The sequence below is a fragment of the Homarus americanus genome, unplaced genomic scaffold, assembly GCF_018991925.1.
Source record: "Homarus americanus isolate GMGI-L3 unplaced genomic scaffold, GMGI_Hamer_2.0 scaffold51216, whole genome shotgun sequence".
Lineage (NCBI taxonomy): Eukaryota > Metazoa > Arthropoda > Malacostraca > Decapoda > Nephropidae > Homarus > Homarus americanus.
Genome location: NW_024721271.1, coordinates 440927 through 464405, shown reverse-complemented (window position 1 = coordinate 464405; position 23479 = coordinate 440927). Strand labels below are relative to the sequence as shown.

At 45.3% G+C, this 23479-nt stretch overlaps 1 long non-coding RNA gene across 1 annotated transcript in view; it reads right to left on the bottom strand.

Annotated features, from left to right (window-relative positions):
• Positions 1-264: 264 nt before the first annotated feature.
• Positions 265-23479, bottom strand: part of LOC121861666 — a 34286-nt gene continuing 11071 nt past the window's right edge. Inside the window, exons 2-4 of the long non-coding RNA XR_006088056.1 lie at positions 18149-18378; positions 9788-9893; positions 265-400 (exon numbers count right to left, since the gene is read on the bottom strand). This is a non-coding gene — a long non-coding RNA (uncharacterized LOC121861666). The remainder of the gene's footprint in view (positions 401-9787; positions 9894-18148; positions 18379-23479) is intronic.

The window sequence follows — 23479 nt, the reverse complement described above, 5'->3', positions numbered from 1 at the left end:
GAGTTAGTGAGTGCGTGAGTTGGTGGTGGAGTGAGTTAATTGGTGGGTGAGTTGGTGAGTGAGGTGAGTGAGTGGAGTTGAGTGAGTGAGTTGGTGGTGAGTGAGTGAGTTGGGTGAGTGAGTGAGTTAGGGTGAGGTGGAGTTTGAGGTGGGGAGTGAGGTGAGTTGGTGAGTGCGTGAGGTTGAGTAGTGCGTGGAGTTGAGTGAGTGGTGAGTTGGAGTGAGGTTGGTGAGTGCGTGAGTTAGTGGAGTGTACTGACCGTGTAAGCCGTGGTTCTTGTTGTGGGGAATGGCCTTCCTGCAGTCCTTGGCCTCGACTTGGCCGACTTGGCCCGTTCCGACGGCTGCATGATGCCTGCATTCTGTCTCTTCTTGGCCCACTCATGCTCAGGAGTTGTCGCTACTTGGAACCTAAACTTTGTATTAAATGAGAGAGAGAGAGAGAGAGAGAGAGTCATGTGTGTGTGTGTGTGTGTGTGTGTGTGTGTGTGTGTGTGTGTGTGTGTGTGTGTGTGTGTGTGTGTAATAATAGAATAATAATTAATGGTTTACTGAGAGAAGGTAGGAGTCAAAACCTTCCCATACACTAGGGAGGAAACACGTAGTGAACAGGTATAATAATAATTAGGGTCAGGTAGTTCTCATTGCCTTAGCTGGAAAGAACTGAATGCTTAGTCCTGATGGTATATCCGGCCTCAGTCAACCTGGGAGGGAGGAGGGAGGAGGGAGGAGGGGGCTGGTTGGTAATAGCAGTGTGATATGATAACATACAAGGCGGAGGGTGCCATCAAATATGAGGCACCCGGGTCTGGTCTAACCTAACCTAACCTAACCTAACCTAACCTAACCTAACCTAACCTATTCCACTGGTTCCGGAGATTATTAAAGCTAATTTTAAAACATTTTTATGCCAGTCACTATGTAAACAAACAAATGTATATAATGAATGTAAACTTGGGAGTCATGGATACACAATGTAAACAATGAGTGAATCAGCCCCACCAATGTGTGTCACTGTGTCGCGTAACTTAGCAACCATGGTCAGATGAATGGTGAGTTTTGATTGGTTGATCGTATACCTCTGCTTCTCTGGTAAGTTTAGATTGGCTGGTTGTGTTTGGATGATAACTATAGAGGTACATGTATTGCTAAATGAAACGTGATTGGCTGAGAGTAACGCCTTATCTTGTCTGGTTAAATATGATTGGTGAAACAAGTACAGTACTCCCGCCCCCTGTGTTTGATAAGCTCTTTTCCATTGGCTGAATATAGCTGCTACGGTTTGTCTTTTACGGTATCGATTGTTCATTGGCTGTATAGATGACAAGCTGAATTCTAATTGGTTGGAGGGAATATATATAAATGACTACCCGAGTTCTAATTGGCTGTACAGAATATATATATATTACTACCTGAATTTTAATTGGCTGGAGGAATATAATTAATTTTCTACGTGGCATTTATTATTCAGGAGCATCGATACATTTTAAGTATATGACTCGCTCCCTCCCTCCCTCTCCCCTTCTCCCCCCTCCCTCCCTCCCTCTCCCCTTCTCCCCCCTCCCTCCCTCCGTCTCCCCCCTCCCTTCTCTCCCTCCCCCTCCCCTCTCTCCCCTCCCCCTCCCTCCCTCCCCTTCCCCCCTCTCTCCTTCTCCCTTCCTCTCCTTCTCATCCCTCTCCCCTTCCCCCCTCTCTCCTTCTCTCCCTCCCTCTCCCTTCCCCCTCTCCCCTTCCCCTCTCCCTTTCTCTCCCTCCCTCTCCTTCTCCCCCCTCTCCCTTCTCTCCCTCCCCCTCCTTCTCTTCCCTCCCTCCCTCCCTCTCCCCTTCCCCTCTCTCCTTCTCTCCCCTCCCTCTCCCCTTCTCCCCTTCTCTCCTCCCTCTCCCCTTCTCCCCCCCCTCCCCTTCCCCCTCTCCCTTCTCTCCCTCTCCCCCTTCCCCTCTCTTCTCCCCACCCTCTCCCCTTCTCCTTCTCTCCCTCTCTCCTTCTCCCCCTCCCCCCTCCCCTCTCAACAGCCATGAGTTATAATGGCGTTTCTTTGAACCACCGCCGCTACGTCACTCGTTACCCTCACCAACCTGGAAATGACGTGTGGGGGGGGGAGGGAGGGGGGGGGACGAGGGGGAGGAGGAGGTAGTAGGAAGAAAAAGGCATAATAATCTACCTTTACCTCACCTTTCCTCACGTCTTCCTCCTCATCAAACTCTCTCTACCTCCCCTCCTACCTGTATCTATCAGCCAATCACAAACTCACATTAACCTTATTCCGTTAACTCTACAGCCAATCATAAATTAGTAAATAACGTGTTTCCCAGCGTATCTATCAGCCAATCACAAACTCACATTAACCTTATTCCGTTAACTCTACAGCCAATCATAAATTAGTAAATAACGTGTTTCCCAGCGCTCAATACCCGTTTAAAATGTACCCCAAACATGTGTGGTAAATATTGTCTGTTTCTTTAGGGCTGCGTGTTTAATAATGTTGCTGTAAATTATGGATCAGTTATTGGCCGTTGAAAAAGTTAAGTGTATGTATATATGTATGTATGTATGTATGTATGTATGTATGTATGTATGTAACAAATTTCATCAACACGTGCCAACTGGCCGCCGAGTTATGGTGATTATATAGTTCTCTAAACATGTGACTTCGGTAATGACGGTAAGAACACAACCTTCAAGGCGCCTCAACATCCAAAAAAAAAAATTCCCACTTAACAAATTTCTTGGGAGACACGTGAGGTGGCAGATGGATGACAGTGTGAGGTGGCAGATGGATGACAGTGTGAGGTGGCAGATGGATGACAACGTGAGGTGGCAGATGGATGACAGTGTTACACCAACCACTCTATACACCTCCCTGGGCAGTGTAGCGCCCTCACCCTCTAGTGTAAACAAACATGAAACAGGATACAGATAAAATAGAAAGTGATTGCTTCCTGGATAACAGAAAAAAGCCAAGTTTCTAGTTGACTTGCAATTCCAACTACGCGTTCCCTCCCTCCCTCCTTCCCCCTCCCTCTACTACTTCCATCCCATTCAGCTTGTTGGCTCCTGGCTTTTACATAAATTGGAAAACGAATGGAAATCGGCGGAACATGGAGCAAACATTACCGTATTGTACTTTATCTATAACACAAACTTCAAACACCGTCCTCAGTTAGAGATGGTCTGAGAGGTAACTTACACAGGAGTGGAAAAATACATAATCCTTTTACATCATTATAGAGGCTGTTTAGGTATGCTTATCCGTGTGATTGTTTGACTGCGTGACTCTCATTATAAACATCTTCTTACTGTGAGTGTTTGTATGTTGTAGTGGATGAATTTTAACTGTAGGGTAAACAATGGAGTGGTGGACGGGAGAGGAGAGGGGGGGCGGGGTATACCAGGTCTTCGTCAGGGTTTTGATCGCGGTTATTAGAAAGGGTAAATAACTACGAAAAACAATGGAAAATCCAAACCAGACTCCCGAAATTCACAGTGATACCCTTATGCAGAAGGAAAACCCATCCATTAGTAACCATTAATGCCCAGATAGAATACAAAAGCAGAGGCACCCTCCTGGGCCTGCATATATCCATGACAGGTTACTCCCATCATGTCCACACCAGGAAGGAAAAGGCAAAAAGAGAACTGAGAAAACTATACCGCTTTAAAGCGCTTCCTGAGAAAATAAAACTCCGCCTGGTGACATCACTTTTCACACCGATATTAACTTACCCAGCAATACCTCTTCATACTATGAGCACCACTCAAATATTAAAATTACAGGTGGTCCAAAATGAAGCCCTAAGATTCGTCACAGGTGAAAGATACCCCTTCACCAGAACCACAGCCGAGATACATAGAGACCTGAGAATGAAACCCATCAACCAGCAGCTGCACACCCTGGCCAGCAGAATCTGGCAAAAGATAGAACGATCAGAGCAAGAACTCCTTCAAAGACTCCCACCAGATAACGACAACAACCATACATGGTTCCCAAAAAGCTACGAAATCTCAAAAGGTCCATTACCACCCCCGATCTACACGGCCAGGCAATAGACAACCTCCCTAGACCAGCATCCGCCAGTAGGGTCGGCGGAATATGAAATAAGGCCCTTAAAACACCCATAAATGGGACAGGGTAGGCTGTCTAGTGCCTGTACTGGCAGACAATAACTAACCCATGACACAACCCAAAACCACCATTAGCTTAGCTAGGCGGTCAGCCCGCCCTCTCTTACCTCCTCCTGAATTTCTTCAATTTCCGAACTATAACTTCCTTCCCCCACCTCTAATCTTCTTTCAATCCTCCTTTCCCTACAAAAAAAAATTACGTTTTTAGCGCCACCAGGTTAGGTCTACACACACACACACACACACACACACACACACACACCAATGCCGCACATGATAACACGGTAACTATGGCAAGATCCACAACTGCAGCACCACCACGAAATATTAACCAATCAGTGTACAGTTATGGATGCCAACCTACGTCATGATGGGTAAATGAACCAATCAGGTAAAGTCATGCCCAGAAACGCGTGGATTTTACTTATTTTGTGTTTTGTTTTGTTTTAACGAACCGATCTGCCTGTCTCCTTCCCTCTGGTCGAGAACTCAAGACATTATTTGTACTATTTTGGTCTATTGTGATTCTTATGGTTCCCTTCCATCTCTTCCTTCAGGTTTCTCTCCTTCCCTCCCACCTCACCTTCTTCCCTCTCACCTCACCCTCTTCCCTCCCACCTCACCCTCTTCCCTCTCACCTCACCCTCTTCCCTCTCACCTCACCCCTTCCCTCCCACCTCACCCTCTTCCCTCCCACCTCACCCTCTTCCCTCCCACCTCACCCTCTTCCCTCTCACCTCACCCTCTTCCCTCTCACCTCACCCCTTCCCTCCCACCTCACCCTCTTCCCTCCCACCTCACCTCTCCTCCCTCACCCCACCTCTCCTCTCTCACTCACCCTCTCACCCTCTCACCTCACCTCTCCCTCCCACCTCACCCTCTTCCTCTCTCCATCCCTCTTCCCTCTCCACCTCTTCCTTCACCTCATTCTCTCCTCTCACCTCACCCTCTTCCCTCCCCGACGGACTCACTGAAACTAATCCCACACACAAAGGAAGAACTTGTTCGGTATCCGCAGAGTAAAAGAAAGGAGGCTGGGTGAGGTCTTCTCGGGAGGACGGAGGTCTGGGTCTACAGTATCAGGAGGAGGATGAGGAGGGAGAGGAGGAGGAAGAGGAAGAGGAGGAGGAAGAGGAAGAGGAGGAGGAAGAGGGAGAGGAGGAGGGAGAGGAGGAGGAAGAAGAGAAGGAAACGTTTATCATTTTTATTTGGATATTTACTGTATCATCACTGTTATTATTATAGGTCAGGTCAGGTCAGGTCAGGTCAGGTCAACATGAGTTTTTATACACGATTAAGAAAAAATATGGATTCCCAGGTACTGTACGACAGGTGAGCAGCGGGAGAGATTCTAGCTGACGTCACGACAGAAGAGGCCCAATCAGAGCGCGTCGTGCCCTAATACCTGTGGAATCTGTGGGAGTCCTTGGGTGGAGAGCGGGGTCAAGGCGGGGGCTCTGAGGATCACAGTTCAAAGTCGACTTAAAGCTTATCAGAAGTCCTGTGGCCCTCTCCTTCCTTCCTTCTTTCCTTCCTTGTTCCTTATTTTGTCCATTCCTTTTTTCTCCCTTCATTCCATCCTTCCTTCCTTACTTCTTTCCTTCCTTTTTCTTCATTCTTTTCTTCCTTCTTTCTATCCTTCCTTTCTTCCTCCTTTTCTTTCATCCACCCTCCCTGAGTGTGGGTGAGTGAACACAACACCCGCCTCTTGTTATGGTAGCCACAGGTTCACTCTTCACCCCTCCCCTCACCCGCCTTAATCCTTTTAGCTGAGAATAGGTATACCGAACATTGCAGATGGGGAAATGAAAACAATCCAGTGCAGTGTCGGCATTACTGTCAACTTCACGGTATCTACACTTCCCCTAATGAGACATCGGGACTATGAAACACGTAATCCAAATCTTCAGTGTGAATTCAGACATCCAGAGTATTTCTTTCCTAGCGAAGTAAAAAAGAAAATCTATGTGAAAGAAGAAAGATAGAACGAAAGAGGCGGGTCGTTAGTACAGTACTCCTCCACAATATCACATGTCAGGAGTCTGTTTCAGGAGTACCACGCCACTAGCTTACCTGTGCTATCACCTGTGTGCTCTAACCTGGCTCTCTCTCCTACACCACAACCCTGGGCCGTCACACAATCTACCACCACCCCCCCCGCCACCCCTGGCTCTTATTCCAAAAACTTTAATAAATATATGTAATAAAATAAATCTAACGTAACTATTCACGCAAAAGATAATATAACAAAACAACAACAACGACAACAACAACGACGACAACAACAACAACAACAACAACAACAACAACAACAACAACGACAACAACAACAACAACAACAACAACAACAACACCACCCACAACGCCAAATTTCCACTCAGCGGAAGGAAAGCGACAGCATACCTTGTACTGAGAGACCAACCAAAAGGTAATCAGATCCCACACACGCGAAACAACAGACAATCTGAACCTAAAAAAAACAAAAACGTAAAACAAAAAAAAAAGAGTAACAGAGGCATTCTTGTGTAGTTTCACTTCTCTCTCCCTGACGACCAAATTGTTTGGTATATACGACACTCACTCTTCAATATCCGGATTCCGGGGGACATCAAACGTGACAACTTTTCCTCCTGTCCAGTGTGATTGTCAGGGTTACCGGTACAAAGGTGTGTTGATTAGGGTTACCGGTACAAAGGGATGTGTCGATTAGGGTTACCGGTACAAAGGGATGTGTTGATTAGGGTTACCGGTACAAAGGGATGTGTTGATTAGGGTTACCGGTACAAAGGGATGTGTTGATTAGGGTTACCGGTACAAAGGGATGTGTTGATTAGGGTTACCGGTACAAAGGTGTGTTGATTAGGGTTACCGGTACAAAGGATTTTAATCAAGACTTACCGGTAAAGTTCCAATTTTCTCAAACAGTCAGTATGTTAACCTGTTTTTAGTCTAATTATTACCTCTTCACAAATGTCTACCTGTGTTGATTAGGGTTACCGGTACAAAGTTGGGTCAAGGGATGTGTTGATTAGGGTTACCGGTACAAAGGGATGTGTTGATTAGGGTTACCGGTACAAAGGTGTGTTGATTAGGGTTACCGGTACAAAGGATTTTAATCAAGACTTACCGGTAAAGTTCCAATTTTCTCAAACAGTCAGTATGTTAACCTGTTTTTAGTCTAATTAACCTCTTCACAAATGTCTACCTGCAGTTGGGTCAAGGTTAACACACTCCCTCATCCATTTTACGACCTGCATTATGCGTTACCGTGACAATAATGCATTTCGGTACATATTCAGCTTCTACCGTGACTGTTTCGGTCTGCTTAAAGCGTATACGTGGCGTGTGGTGTTGGGGAGGGGGGAGGGTGAGGGGTAAACATACTAAACATGACACACACACACACACACACACACACACACACACACACACGCAGCACCTGAGTATAATCAATATATTTATTATTATCATCATTAGTTATATTGAAATCGATCTGTCTGTGTGTGTGTGTGTGTGTGTGTGTCAGTCAGAGAGAGAGAGAGAGAGAGAGAGAGAGAGAGAGAGCCTGGCGTCTACCTGTGCTCTTTTAACAGGTAACTTGGCTATGGCGACTTACATTACTTATAAAGACTATTGCTGTTATTATATGAATCTACAAATAGTCTTTTTTTTTCTTAAATTTGAGTAAAAAACGGTCCTAAATTTTTATCATGTCTTTTTTTTTTGTCCCGTCTAATATAAATTGAGAAAGGGTTTATCTTTTTATCAGAATTTATAAAAAGATTCAATATTTCTGTTCGTTTGTTTGTATGACATAATTTACACACACACGAAAACAAAAACAAAAAAAACAGCCTCTTATGTACGATATTTCACTTGTGTTTTTTATTTAATTTTGTTTAATTTTTCCGGGTTAAGTGTTGGTTCTTGTGTTTGAATTCGTAGTTTGAACAATGTTTATCGTCGTATTATACTCCCTTCTCCTATTTACACCGTCCATTATTAATACCTTTACTCTGGGATCACCCTGGAGAGCGCTGGGCAAAATATTTATGACCCAGCAGCCAAGTAGTAACCCCCAGACCCTGTGAGTAGAGAGCGCCCGTCAGCCACCCTGTTACTGGTTAGGGGAGGGGGAGGGGGGAGGGGGGAGGGGGGAGGGCGTTTCAAATGGGATCCCGGTTTTATAGGCCCTATAACTTAACTTAATCTCCACCATTAAAAACTAGGGCCCATTAAGACTGTATCCCAAAATCCTAATGGTGTGGTTAAGTTAGGTTGGGGGATCCATTAGCACTAGATGGTATGAAAAGTGAGTCACACACACATATACGAAATGAACCCTTAATTCTAATGGTTCACCTTGCATAGTTTTGGAGCCTATTAGGACTGGCGGCCCATCTGACCATTCACCACCTATACCCTCGCCTCGGTGGTGGTTGTTAACTTATATTATCAAGGCCGGACCATGTTGTAATTATGTTGACCGAACCATCATACACCTCGTTTACCTGCCCACTGTGTCAACAAGGCCATTAATTGATAAAGGCTCTATAGCGCTCATTAGTCTCCTCCAACACACACACACACACAAGAGACGTGGTCGAGTAAAGCTTTAAAGAACAATGAAATATTCAACACTAAACTGGTTACCACAATGGCGGGGACTTTGGCTAGATTACCGCCTCAACCTACACACCTACACCCCACGACTAACACACAGATTTACACCTATTCTACACCTTTACATACACCATTTGATCTATCCCTACGAATTAGATTTCAATATATAATCAAATATCAATCACCATAATTGAATCACCAAGGCAAAGGTTGATTAACGCTCTTCAATAATTCCTTTAGGTAGTTGGTCTGTGATTTATACATGAGGAAAAAAATCACCCCACGTGTTCATAAATATTATAAATAAATTACCCTCACGCAGCACACCGCCACGACCATGTGAGGAGTTGCCAAGACCTCGTGTTGAGTTACAGTGAAACTTCTATTAAACGGACGATTATGAGAGGACATTCCGTTATATCGAGGGTTCGTTATATAGAGGTTTCACATTAACGGAACCTCCATTTAACGGATGTCACTCAAGGGTATAGTCCATTATATAGAGGTTCCCATCTAACGGACCTCGATATAATGGACTGTACTATCCATTATATTATTTTATATGGAGGTTTAACAGACAATGAACCTCGATATAATGGACTACATTCTCCCTCAGCGTTCACTTTATGACGAAATGTTCTCTCGTGGTTAGGTTAGGTTAGGTTAGGTTAGGTTAGGTTGGGAAAATGTACGAGCAATTTGGAATAAATCTTGAAGGTTAGCAGCGTCGTGGGGGGCCCAAAATTTGTTCATCGAGTTCCGAATAAATCCCTGTGGGGCCCCGAGATGTTCTAAAGAGTTCCGAATAAATCCTTTAGGAATAAAGTGCTTCCTACATGTTCATCTCAAATCCTTAAGGTGCGCGACACGACAGGAGGGAGAATGTGTGTGTGTTCTACGTCGAAGGGGGAGGCGACGAAGGCGAAGGACATACTGTACCTGTTTCAAGAGGTTCTGTTGAGGGAGAAGAGTGTGTGTGTGTGTGTGTGTGTGAGGGGACAGGTGAGGACAGGTGAGGACAGGTGAAGTAAATGAACCTACCTGCTTACGGAGTTTCTGTTGTCTCAGGTTCGCCTCCTCGTCCACAGAGCCTGGGATACCCGCCGGGCCGCTGTTACCACTAGACGTCCACCCTGACATGTTTTTGCTGCCGGAGGAAGGAAGAGGGGACACCATCTTCATTAGTACAACTCATACTTACTCATACAACTCATACTAGTTACTCACAACACTACTCACCCATCTCACATTAAGTATACTCACAAAACCTGAGGCATTGAGTACATACAGTTAATAAATATCCAGGAATAACAAGGAACACGATAAATATTAAGGAACAGCAGGAACATAAAAAAATATATATCCAGGGATAGTAACACAATATTTATCAAGGAACAGCAAAGTAACACGATAAATATCAAGGAACCGCAGGAACATAAAAAATAAATATCAAGGAACAACAAGGAACACAATATTTATCAAGGAACAGCAAGTAACACATAAAATAATAGGCACAGCACGATAAGCAACCAATTAAAACTGAAAGCAAAGAGCCGAAAATAAGCAAGATGTGTGTGTGTGTGTGTGTGTGTGTGTGTGTGTGTGTGTGTAAGTAGTTAACATAAGCATAAGTTTCAGGGTCAATGTCATCATATATTCAGGGTCTCTCCCAGGTCCAGCGGTGGGCGGATCAGGGGCAGTTGTGATTTTAGGGGGGAGATCTGGATTAGTCTTCAGGGCTTCAGAGTTTCATGACTTTAGGGTTTCAGGGTTTCGAGGTTTCAGGGCTTCAGTGTTTCAGTGTTTCAGGGTTTCACGGTCTCAGGATCTCAGGGTTTCAGGGCTTCAGTGTTTCAGTGTTTCACGGTCTCAGGGTCTCAGGGTTTCAGGGTTTCAGTGTTTCAGTGTTTCACGGTCTCAGGGTCTCAGGGTTTCAGGGCTTCAGTGTTTCAGTGTTTCAGGGTCTCAGGGATTCAGTGTTTCAGTGCGTCTTCAGGGTTCCAATAAGTGATAGATTCCTGAATTTGTGGATATCATTTTACCGGGGGTTAGTGTTAAATGGTGTTTATACTGTGAATCCCAACCACTATCACCACTACTACCACCATCGCTGTGATCACCCCGACCACTACCATCACTACCACCATCTCTGTGATCACCCCGACCACCACCATCACTACCACCATCTCTGTGATCACCCGACCACCACCATCACACCACCACCTCCCACAACCAATATTTAAACGCCAGGAGTAAATGTTTGCGCAGTTTGGATCCAGTCAAATGTAAGAGGAAGCTCGAGCGAAATTACGCCTGCAGAGATCCATACGGCGGCGGCGCTGAAGGCAGGAGGGCGTCCTACATGTTGGGAGGGGGGAGGTAGTCGTCAGGAAACACCACTATCACCACCAATAATATCACCATCTAAACCACCACCTCCATATCATCACCACCAACACCACCACTACCACCATGCCTTTGTGTGTGTGTGTGAAGAAAGAGCCGGTATATAATCACACTGTCACGTGTTTGTGGGCGTCTACATCATTTCTCCCTGGGCAGTGTGTACACGGCGGAACGACTACAGGTGTACATGAGTGAACAGTAAAGGTTCAATATTGTACACAGGACATTGCAGACACCCAGGCTAACCCAGCACATACACACACACACACACACACACACACACACACACACACACACACACACACACACACACACACACACACACACACACACACACACACACACAACAACAGCCCCCCCAGCAAGTTGTTATTTCTCTCAGCTCCTCATGACGCTACAAGGGCTGGGGGAGGGGGTTACATTCCGTGCCTAGCCGTAATTTGTTCTGGGTCATCTATCCATTCTCATCACCCCCTTTCATTCTTAATTCCCATTCTTCTACCCCATCCTCATTCATTCCCCCAATGTTCCATCATCATCATCATCATCATTATCATCATCATCAACATCATCCCAAACTTCCTACACTCCATCATCCTTATACTTCATCATCATACCTTTTCACTATCAATGTCTCCTTCCCATCCCTCACCCCAATATTCCACACTCCATATTACCCCCCTAATGTTCTCCCCTTTCCAATCACCCCAAATGTACCCCAATTACCCTTAATCTGCCCCTCCACCAGGTTAGTTCACGGTGACGACAGATAGGGACTCAGGTGGGGGGGGGTGGCACCATTCGGAAGGTTGTGTAAATATAGCAGCTGAGACAGGCCAAGGCTACAGCCAGTCGATCAATGGTCGCACAGAGATACAGTAACTACCCATCACCCGTAACGATTCCTCCTTCACTCCGCTGCCGCCCTGGCCATCGTAACTATGTATCTACTTGTTAAGGAATGTGGCGGGAACCTTGGAATAAAACAGAAGTTATTTAAAGACAAGAGACTGTCATAATGGTGGGGAGTAATGCGGGAAGTAGCCACCAGTGGGTCGACCTTGGCGACGCCCACCGTCCTGGTCAATACGACCGTCCTACCCGAGTCCAGGCAGGTAAACACGTGTTGGACCAGCCTGGACACTACTAATATCCACCATTTATGTCGGAGACGTACGTAGCGTCAACAGCGAGGTGCATGACGATGGCGAGGCGTCACACAACACCTAAAATGAGTGTTTTGTGTAACACTACACAGGAACACCCACGTGTCTCACACCAACACACAACACTCATACATACAGAGAGAAAACAACTTTATCGAAATAACATCAATTCACACATAACTACCGCGTATCTTATGACTTATCGCTAACTAACACAATAGTATATCGTCACTGGTTCCTCAATAAATTCTAACATGAGACTTGGGCCGACCAACACGTGCCACCAAGCTTTAGCCTAGAAATTAAATATGAAAAACAAAAATCTACATAATTTTCATTTTAAAACTGAAGCAAGACCGGCGTGTGGGTGTGTTAGTGGAACGTTGCCATGTGTTTCACCTTACCCGATTGGCTCACCTGGGTCACGGTAATGAAATTAGTGCCGGTATTACCTGGACTGCTCTAGGCGCCATACTCAACAGACTTTACTCTTTCCCAGCTGTATAAACGCCGCCCATTAGTTCCTCTTCCTCCTCTTCATCTTCTTCCTCCCCTTCCTCTTCCTCCTCTTCATCTTCTTCCTCCCCTTCATCTTCCTCCTCTTCATCTTCCTCCTCCCCTTCTTCCTCCTCCTCTTCATCTTCCTGCCTCCCTATATGATGACCCAACCCTAAGTATCCTTTACCACTAATCCATCCATAAAGAACACACACACACACACACACACACACACACACACACACACACACACACACACACACACACACACACACACACCTCCCTTCCTGAGACAGTCCCTCCCCCTACGTCTTCGCCTCATTTCGTGTTTATTAACGTATTCCAGTAATAATGTCATGTCTCTTCAACGCTATTTACTCCATTCACATAAATACGTACTTGAATGTTTGATTTTGTTGTTTTCGTTATTTAGATATTTATTGACTTTAGTAGAGGACTTACTGTATATATAACAATAGTCTACTAAAAAGAAGCCACATTAAGCTTTATCTTCATTCCTAGTTCATTATAATTACACCTCTTTCTTCCTTCCTTCCTTCCTTCCTTCTCAGTTCATTACAATTACTCCTCTCCCTTCTTTCCTTCTCTTATGTTGTGTATTCATTTTATAATCCTAAAAGGAACACATCTCCCCCTTGTCATCATCATCATCACCATCATCATCATCATCATCATCTCTCTCTCTCCTTCTTAGCCTGGTCATTCATACATCCCATTAAGATACGACTCTCATTATCCACATCCAACTTAATGATGTCTTGAGCCCATTTAATTTTACCCATATCCCATCTGCTAACACCGCTGCCCCTTCCCTTACACCCTCACCCCTTCCCTTACACCCTCACCCTTTCCCTACACCCTCACCCTTTCCCCACACCCTCACTCTTTCCCCACACCCTCACCCTTCCCCACACCCTCACCCCTTCCCTACACCCTCACCCTTTCCCTACACCTCACCCCTTCCCCCACCCTCACCCCTTCCCCACACCCTCACCCCTTCCCCACCCTCACCCCTTCACAACCTCCCCACCCCTTACACCCTCCCACCCCTTCCCCTACACCCTACCCCTTCCCCACCTCACCCCCCTACACCCTCACCCCTTCCCTTACCCTCACCTTCCCCTACCCCTCCCCCCCTACAACCTCACCCCTTGCCACTGTTGTTGTCTTTATAAACCTTGTGCACTTAAGTCTCCACTCACCATTAAACTCATTCTATCTACCTGTACAGACAAAATATTCCTAGATTAAAACAAAAAATAAAACAAAAAATATATTAATTTATTTCATTCCCTTTTTGTGGGGGGGAGGGAGGGAGGGGGGGGCTAAACTTCACGTGACTGCATCGATGGGAAGAGAGCTGTTCCGCCCCAGACCAGAGCTACAGATAAGGTCGGGGCTCAGGGACTCAACACACACCAAGTAAACTACAGGAATTATACTCCCAACTTCTTGCTTCTCCCATGATATGAATAAGTAATTTGGACAAACGTTTATTCAACCTTTTTTTTTATTAAACAAGTTTGCTTGGTGTGTCGTTCATATATACACCCAATAGACTTTTGCTTGCTTGAATAAACGCAGCTAACTGTGCCCGGCTGACCTGGAGTTCACGTCGAAAGATTTATTTTTTTATTCATACACAAGAACAAAAACTTAACTCCTCGCCAGGAAGCAGCAACAAGTTTATTACTCTTAAGATAAGACTCAGAGGAGGAGAATGAACTAGTGCAGAAGACCTTGTGTTGATCATCAAAAATAAATAACAAAAATATTACTAACAAAAGTCCCAATACTTTAAAGTTATGGGAAAAATTACCAATCACAAGAGTATATTAATTCTATCGTAAATATAATCACAATAAATGGTAATATGGTCCACAGGTGATGGGGGTTTACCAAGAGGTGTAGACAGGTAAATGGGGGCTTATTAACAGGTGTAGCACAGGTGAGTCATGGGAGACACACCTATAATGAGTCATGGAAGACACACCTGTTATGAGTCATGGAAGACACACCTGTTATGAGTCATGGAAGACACACCTGTTATGAGTCATGGAAGACACACCTGTTATGAGTCATGGAAGACACACCTGTTATGAATCATGGAAGACACACCTGTTATGAGTCATGGAAGACACACCTGTTATGAGTCATGGGAGACACACCTGTTATGAGTCATGGAAGACACACCTGTTATGAGTCATGGGAGACACACCTGTACCGTGATTAAAATGTGCACCAGTTCAACACAATTTATGAACTAAACACTTTGGCCAACACAAAAATGGTAACTCGTCAATAGAACACAATAAAGTTTTTCGTCAATACACGATAAAAAAAAACATATAATCACAAAAAAAAAGAAATTGGCCAATACATAAAAAAAAATAACTTTCGCTCAAAAAAACACAAAAACACGACATTTGATCAATATAAAAGAAGAAAAACTTAGTCAACACACACACACACACACACACACACACACACACACACACACACACACACACACACACACACACGCACACACACACACACACACACACACACACACACACACACACACACACACAAAAACATCCTGTTTTGAAGAAAAGGAAAAAACAAATTGAATAGAAGAGAAAAAAAAAAAGGGTGTGTTTATTAGGAAACGAAAACTGATTGAAGAGAGTGTGGATTATAGGGAAGGAGGGGGGGAGGAGAGAGTGGAGGAGAGAGAGAGGGGAAGTACAAATCTGGGTTTAATAGGGAAAAAATAGGGGAGACATATAGACAATGGAGAGGGACGTGAGGTGTAGGAAGAAAATGAGGGGAAAAAGGGAGGGAGGGAGAGAGGGAGATGAAAGGTAGGCAGGAGAAGAGAAAAAAGAGGGAGGGAGGAAGGAAGGAAGAGGAGGAGAGAGGGAGAACTAGAGGGAAGAGACCAGGAATTGAGAGGTGAAAGAGGGATGAAAGTAGCCAGGAAAAGAGAGGGAGACATGAAAAGGGTGAGAGGGAAGGAAGAGGGAGGGAGGGAGAGAAAAAGAAGGGGGAAAGAGGATTACCTGGAAAATATACCAAGAGTGGAACACACACACACGCGCGCGCGCGAGAGAGAGAGAGAGAGAGAGAGAGAGAGAGAGAGAGAGAGAGATGGAAGGAGAAAAGAAGGGAATGGAAAAGAAAACGAAAGAGAGAGATGGGAAGATACAAACGGTGTGTGTGTGTGTGTGTGTGTGTGACAGTGAAGGGGCGAGGGGTGGTTAGGGAATTAGCGTGTAGATTGGACTCTTGTATCAGGCATGAAGGGGAAGGAGTGACGAGTACGGTGACCTCCCCTTCAGTGTGGGAATAAGACCCAGTTGAGGGGAAAGACACTATCCTGAAGAAGGGAGGAGGGTGGCTGGCTGGCCTATCACAGAAGAGAGAATTGAATATGGCCAGAGTGTAAAAGATCGCGTCATGCAGTTGGCCAAGGACATCATGAGACACTTTGGGCTTGACACAGAGAGTAAGACAGTGGGCGTTGATTATGGTGTACTGATGGAGGGTGGAGGATAGTTAAGGATCAAGGTGACGGAGGTCGTGTGTGTGGAGGAGAAGAAAGATTATCAAGAAAGCACGAACAGATTCCCGGAAAACCCTCAGTGCTGATGGAAAAATAATCTCTTGGATTTGGTAACCGCTGCACGGAACACGGAGCTCCGACAGAGAGAAAGGAAATAGAGAGAGAAGTGGGCAGAGAACACGAAGGAAAAAAATTAATACGGTAAGATAAGACTTTCAAAACACTCGCTGAAGCTTCAGTTGAGAAACAAGATCACGTTATGACTGAGAAATATTTACGAGACAAAGGCCAAGAAACACCACCAAAAAAAACGTAAAATCACTGAGAGTTTGCAAGAAAAAACAAAATTAAATAAACCAGATCTCAAGAATAAAGGTGACCAAGAACATGGGTCTAAATTAACCACCAGGTGAGCTATAAAGATGACCTTAACCTGAGGAGGACCCACCTGCAGGTATCCATCAAAGACACAGAGAAAACAAACAACAATATCGAAGGACCAGACCCACCAGGAGGGAGTAGATTGGTGGGGGAGGGGGGAAGGGGGGGGAAGGGGGGAAGGGGGGAAGGGGGGGGAAGGGGGGGGAGGCAGTTCTGGGGGATATTTTTATGTGACTATGGGGACGGAAGCCAGCGAGGAGGACGGAGGCTTTAGGAACCCAAATCCCGAGGAGCAGAAAAATAACACGGGGTACATGAGTTGGGGATTGTTGGGATGAAGCTGTGGGAAGGGCGATTGCCTGTGGATGGACGCTCTCCTCCTCTCACCCCCCTCATTCCCCACCCTCCCCACCCACACACATACAGACCAGTAAATTCCGTCTTCTATGTACAGTAGAAATGTGGTTAGACCTGGGCGTGGAGAGACAGACACACACACAATGAGAAACACTTGGGGGGGTATGTAGAGAGAGATAATGAATGTTATTATAAATCAAAGTAATTGTATTATATGTGAAGGTAATTACGTTACTATGACAGGTGTACCACAGGTGAAGGAGGATATGTAATGAATGACAGGTAAATAGGTTCACAATAACAGTTATACTACAGGCATCAGTGGATATATAACATTAACTATCATAAGTAACAGAGATTATCCTAAAATACCAGCAATAACACCCAAGCAGGATGATAATAATAATAATAATAATAATAATAATAATAATAATAATAATAATAATAATAATAATAATAATAATAATAATAATAATAATAATAATAATAATAATAATACAAAGAACAACAGAATACTATAAGATATACAACAAGCCACAACAGGTAGACGACGATAGCAGCAGTATATAAACTACAGAGAGAGTTATACTACAAGCAACAACTACAGAGAGAGAGTTATACTACAAGCAACAACTACAGAGAGAGTTATACTACAGAACAAAAGTATAGAGATCAAATACAGAGCAGGTGACAATAAGGCTATGCTATAATGACAAGTGCCCCACGGGGAACAACAGCGGGTATATTTACAATGACAGATGAACGTCAGGTGAAGATGGGGTATTAATGACTGGGTATGCTACAATGACAGCTGTAGTAGAAGCAACAATTGGGAGATACAACAATAACAAACATACAGGTATATTACAAGCACAATTAATCATTCAATAAAGACAGATATACCACAGAATGATGAACGTGGATATAAGCTATTGACAACAGGTGTATATCACAGGTGTCAACAAGTGCACTACAGATACTAAATACAAAACGTGCAAAAGACTTCCTCTCAATAAATATATCTACCTGTTTTTATTATTATACGACCAAGACACCTCTGTTTCACTCATTTTGACAGCCGTCTTGACACACACACACTAGACGGTCAACTCTTATGAACTAGTATAGGACGGGCTGTGCTGGGTACGTTTGTGTGTAAGGCCGCTGTAAGTGCTGGGACGGCAATAGGGTTCTTGAGATGACTCCTGTGTTAAGGCCGCTGAGGGAGGACCATCACCTCTGTTGTGTCTGCCAACCTGTAGTGTGATATGACAAGTGAGATGAGCCAAGGTGCAAGTGGTGATATACGCTATTGAACACCATTTAAGTTGCTACTATACACTTAAATATAACACCAGGTGAAATACTATAATACTAATGCCACATATATTAAACCCTCTCAATAACGGACCGTTCAGTAAAGTTATGGATATAGAAAACCCTCTTAATAACAGACTTCTCATTAATGGATATTCTCATTAACAGAATCCTCCCAAAATATTAAAATTGTTCTTTACATCAATAAAGAGACAAACATTATATAGTACACACACACACACACACACACACACACACACACACACACACACACACACACACACACACACACACACACACACACACACACACACACACACACACACACTGGTAACCCCAAACACTGACGAGTAAATAGACTTACAGTGGAAGAGAAACGTCCACAGAAGCAAAAAAAAAATTAGGTGAGATCTTTAATCCTGAGGTCAGTATAGCTGATTCCCCTTCCCTTCCTTTCTCTCCTCCCTCCTACCCCCTGCCCTCCTACCCTCCCCCTCCCCTCCCCACAGAGCAGCATGAATAATAGAAGTGGTCAGCAACACCACACCAGACTGGCCGCCTACATCATAGCTCTACCCCGCCTCTCTGTCACCACCCACTCACTCACCACTCATATATACAGTAAAAACATTTTTACAAATCATCAATACCTCCACTAACTTAACATGTGTGTGTGTGTATGTGTGTGTGTGATTTCTTTCAACACCACAAATTGATTTTTTTTAGTTTAATTGTGCGACAGGTGCAGCTTACACCCCCTCCCTCCCTACCTGCCTGCCTTCCCAAACCAATTCCGTCCTGTCCTAACCTAACCTAACCTAACCTAACCTAACCTAACCCATACCCTCCTAATCTAAGCCAAAGCAAATAATTTCCCCTTGACGCACACATAGAAACACAGGGATCAAGAGAACACGTTTTCCTTCCTTCCTTCCTTCCTTCCCATCCCTCCTTCCTTCCTTCCTTCCTTCCTCTCCCCCTTCCTTCCTACCTGTTAACATACACTTGCACATGTCTAGATGACCCGCGTAGCCATACCATTAAAAGTTTCGATTCACAGTTTAGTCAATTACTGTGAGGAGGACCTGATGGTGGGCTAACTCACTCAACAGTCGATATGGAATGCTAACCCCCTCCCCTATTACCCCCCCTCCTTCCTTCCTCCTTCTCCCCCAAACATCAGTGTAGTTCTCATCCCCTTAGAGTTCTATTCTCCCTAGGCCTCCCTTTCCACTAAGCTCCTTTCCCCTTAAAGTCCCTTGTCCAAAAAAGGTGAAAGCTCACTACCCTAACCCCACCCCCACCCATTCCCTAAAAGAACTCCCACCCTTAAACGCTCCCTTCCCTTTAAACTTCCTTCCCTCCTTAACCCCCCCTCACCCCCTTTCCTCCCCATCCCCGATAACATTTAAGTATCGTGTCGGCATCCGGCTGTACCGTATCTATACTCCCATCTCTCCGGGCAATAAATTCATTCCTGAAAGCGAAAGGTCGACCAACAGAGGACAGGAACCTTATTCTCTCCTTCTCCACCTGGCGGAGACCCAAACTCACTTGATTGATGTTAAGTGAATGTAACAGTCTAGGTGTGAATCTTATTAATTATGATGTTATATTTGGGATTTTATTTGATTTCTTATTTTTCGACTTCTTTAGCTAAACACACACACACACACACACACACACACACACACACACACACACGCACACGCACACACACACACACACACCACACACACACAACAAAAGGTCAGGTGAAGGGAGGTATTCGAGCAGCTCCTCACGTAGTAGGTATGGGCCGTTTGGGCGGGCGTGAGTCTCTGTAGTCTTGGCTCCCAGCTGGTGTGCACACACACACACACACACACACACACCTGAATGCCACTCACCTGCTTGATCACGCACACGTCACCTCCCCCACTGTGTTTAAATTCCACTGTAACAACGCCTCAGTGTCATAACAATCCACACTGTCTACGAGCATAATCCACACCGTCTACGAACATAATCCACACCGTCTACGAGCATAATCCACACAGTCTCCGATATATCCACCTAAAAGGCATATTTGGTGCTGAGGTCTCCGTTCTTCTCTCCGTGTTGCTTATCGTGTGACGGTATGGCTACGAGCGACACGTGATGAAGTATGTATCAGGAACTCCGGGAAGGCCAGGGCGTGGTGCCAGTTACCACGATACTGAAGGGGTGAGGAGGGTCCGTCTGCCTGCCTGGCTAGCTGACTGACTGCCTGGCTCCCTCCCTCCCTGCTGCTTAGCTTGGCCTGACCCACCGACCGTCCACACACACACACACACACACACGTAGTCACCTTAATGGATCGAATTTATTGATTACCCGAACATGATATATCCCTTGGGGCTCACACGCCACCACTAGCACCACTCCTCCTTCTGTATACACCATTACTAACACCGTAACACTATACTAGCACCAAGAGCATTATTATAATAGCGTCACCCTCATTTTCACAATCGGTGTAGCACCCCTTCTCTCCCCCTACACCTGCACCTGTTATCTTCACCATCAGCTCCGTCATATTTATAATTATCACTACCATCACCATCACCAACACTATTATCACTGTCATCTCCAACACCACCACTACCATCACCACCACCACCATCTCCACCACAATTTTTACCACTACAATATAATGATTGATAACCAGGCCCCCCCCCCCCCGTTACCATGGAGACAGAGGGGGGGCAATAACTCCCTACACTCAGGTAAGAAAATACTTATTAATTATCGATCCCGTCCACCTATACCAAGTTTCATTGACATTTCATTTCTATGTGTTAAAGTTATTGTGTTTACAAGACGGACGGAGAGACGGACAGACAGATGGACAGACGGACGGACGGATGGACGGACGGATGGACGGAGGGATGCTATTGCCATCACCCCATCTCTTGTGTACGGCGCAATATAACGCTATCTTCACCACCACCACCACCACTAATAACCCCTCCTTCCCTCACCTACACAACAACAACCATCACCCATAACAAACAGCTGCTGCTTCTATACAACACACCACGACGCAGTTACCAGGTGCAGGAGGGAGAGGGAGAAGGGGAGGAGAGGGAAGGGGAGGAAGGGGGGTAAGGGAAGGGAGGGGGAGAAGGGGAGGAAGGGGGGAGGGAGGGAGGGAGGGGTCACACACACACAAGTAGGCCATGTGATCACCAGTGTGAACCTGTGCCTCCCTCCCGCCTGGTGTTCCGATTGTCGTGACCCCCAGGCATAACTTCCACTCATCCTAGCCTCCCCTGTCACGCTCACTACACCACCACCTGCCTCCCTACCTACCGACTACAGCACGGTGTTGAGGAGGAAGGAAGGAAGGAGGGAGGGGGGGAAGATAGATAGAGGAAGGAGTAAAGAGAGAGGTGAAGAGGAGTAGGAAAGATGAAGAGGAAAAACAGATAAATGTAATAAGAGGAGAAGGGGGATAGAACGGGATAAAAGAGATGGTGTTGGAAGCGTGTCAAAAAGTAAGGAAGAGGGAGAGAGAAGATGATGAAGGAAGATAAGGAGAAAGAATGGGAAGACAGCGTAGTGTGGATGGGAAGGGGGTTTGGAAGAGAGAGGGGGCAGGCAGGCAAGGAGGGGAGGGGAGGGAAGATTTAGGTAGGAAACAAGATAGGGAGGAAGAGGAGGAGTTTCTAGCTCTGAAGGATGTGGTTTATTACGTGTGATTATGTGCCAAGACTTATACTGAAGGTGGAGCTTATCGGAAAAAGATACAGTGTGTGTGTGTGTGTGTGTGTGTGTGTGTGTGTGTGTGTGTGTGTGTGTCGGGAAATAAGAGATCTCCTATTGCCATCACCATTCCCATTACTACCACCATTACCAACAGTTTCTCTACCTTCCATTACCAACACTAACAACAACCACCACTACTATCCACGTGTCTACCAATTGACTACTATCCACGTGTCTACCACCATTATCCACGTGTCTACCACACTATTATCCACGTGTCTACCACCATTATCCACTTGTTCACTCACCATTATCCACGTGTCTACTCAATTACTATCCACGTGTCTACCACCATTATCCACGTGTCTACCACCATTATCCACGTGCCCACCATATAACAGTATCCATTAGTCCTAAAATCTTCCCTCCTCCTCCACCTTCCCTTCAGTCTCGGCTCCATATTTTGCCTCGTAACTTCACCGCTAACCTCATCCTCTTCCTGGTCTACTAAATCTTCTCTATGTCTCTATATATATCCTGCCAGGTGAAAACTTCCCCATTCCCTTACGAGGTTTATTTCCTCCCTCTCTCCTTTATACACACACACACACACACACACACACACACACACACACACACACACACACACACACACACACACACACACACACACACACACACACACACAAGGATAAATGTTAAAGAATAAGAAAGAGGAAAGAGGAATTGGGTAAGAAGAGGAGGAGGAGGTGAATCACACGAGAGAGAGAGAGAGAGAGAGAGAGAGAGAGAGAGAGAGAGAGAGAGAGAGAGAGATAAAGGGGTCAAGTTACCATTACATTCCACTCAGGACTGAAACAGCATCCAGGCAGAAGCACCCCCCCTCACCCCACCCCCCCTCCCTACCTCTCCCTCACCCTCCTACCTTCCCTCACTCCCCTACCTCTCCCTCACCCTTCTTACCCTAACAGAGGCTCTTCCGGGTTATAGTGGTAATGTATTTAGCCTCTGAAGTAGTGAAGAAAATTCGAGGGACCCCAGGATGCAAAAACGGCACAGTGGTAGTCCAGATTATAGCACTATAATCATGTTGTATGTATGTATGTATGTATGTATGTACTCGTATAGACAGACAAAGGTGCTTCACAGAACACAGCAAAAACCTACACTACAAGACAGACATATAGACGGTAATTACCAATGACAGACAGACTATATAGGGAACCAGCATCTCTTCTTCCTCGTCACCCATTCATAACAGACAGACCACTAAAGACGGGAACCACTTTATCCAAATTACCACTCACGTAA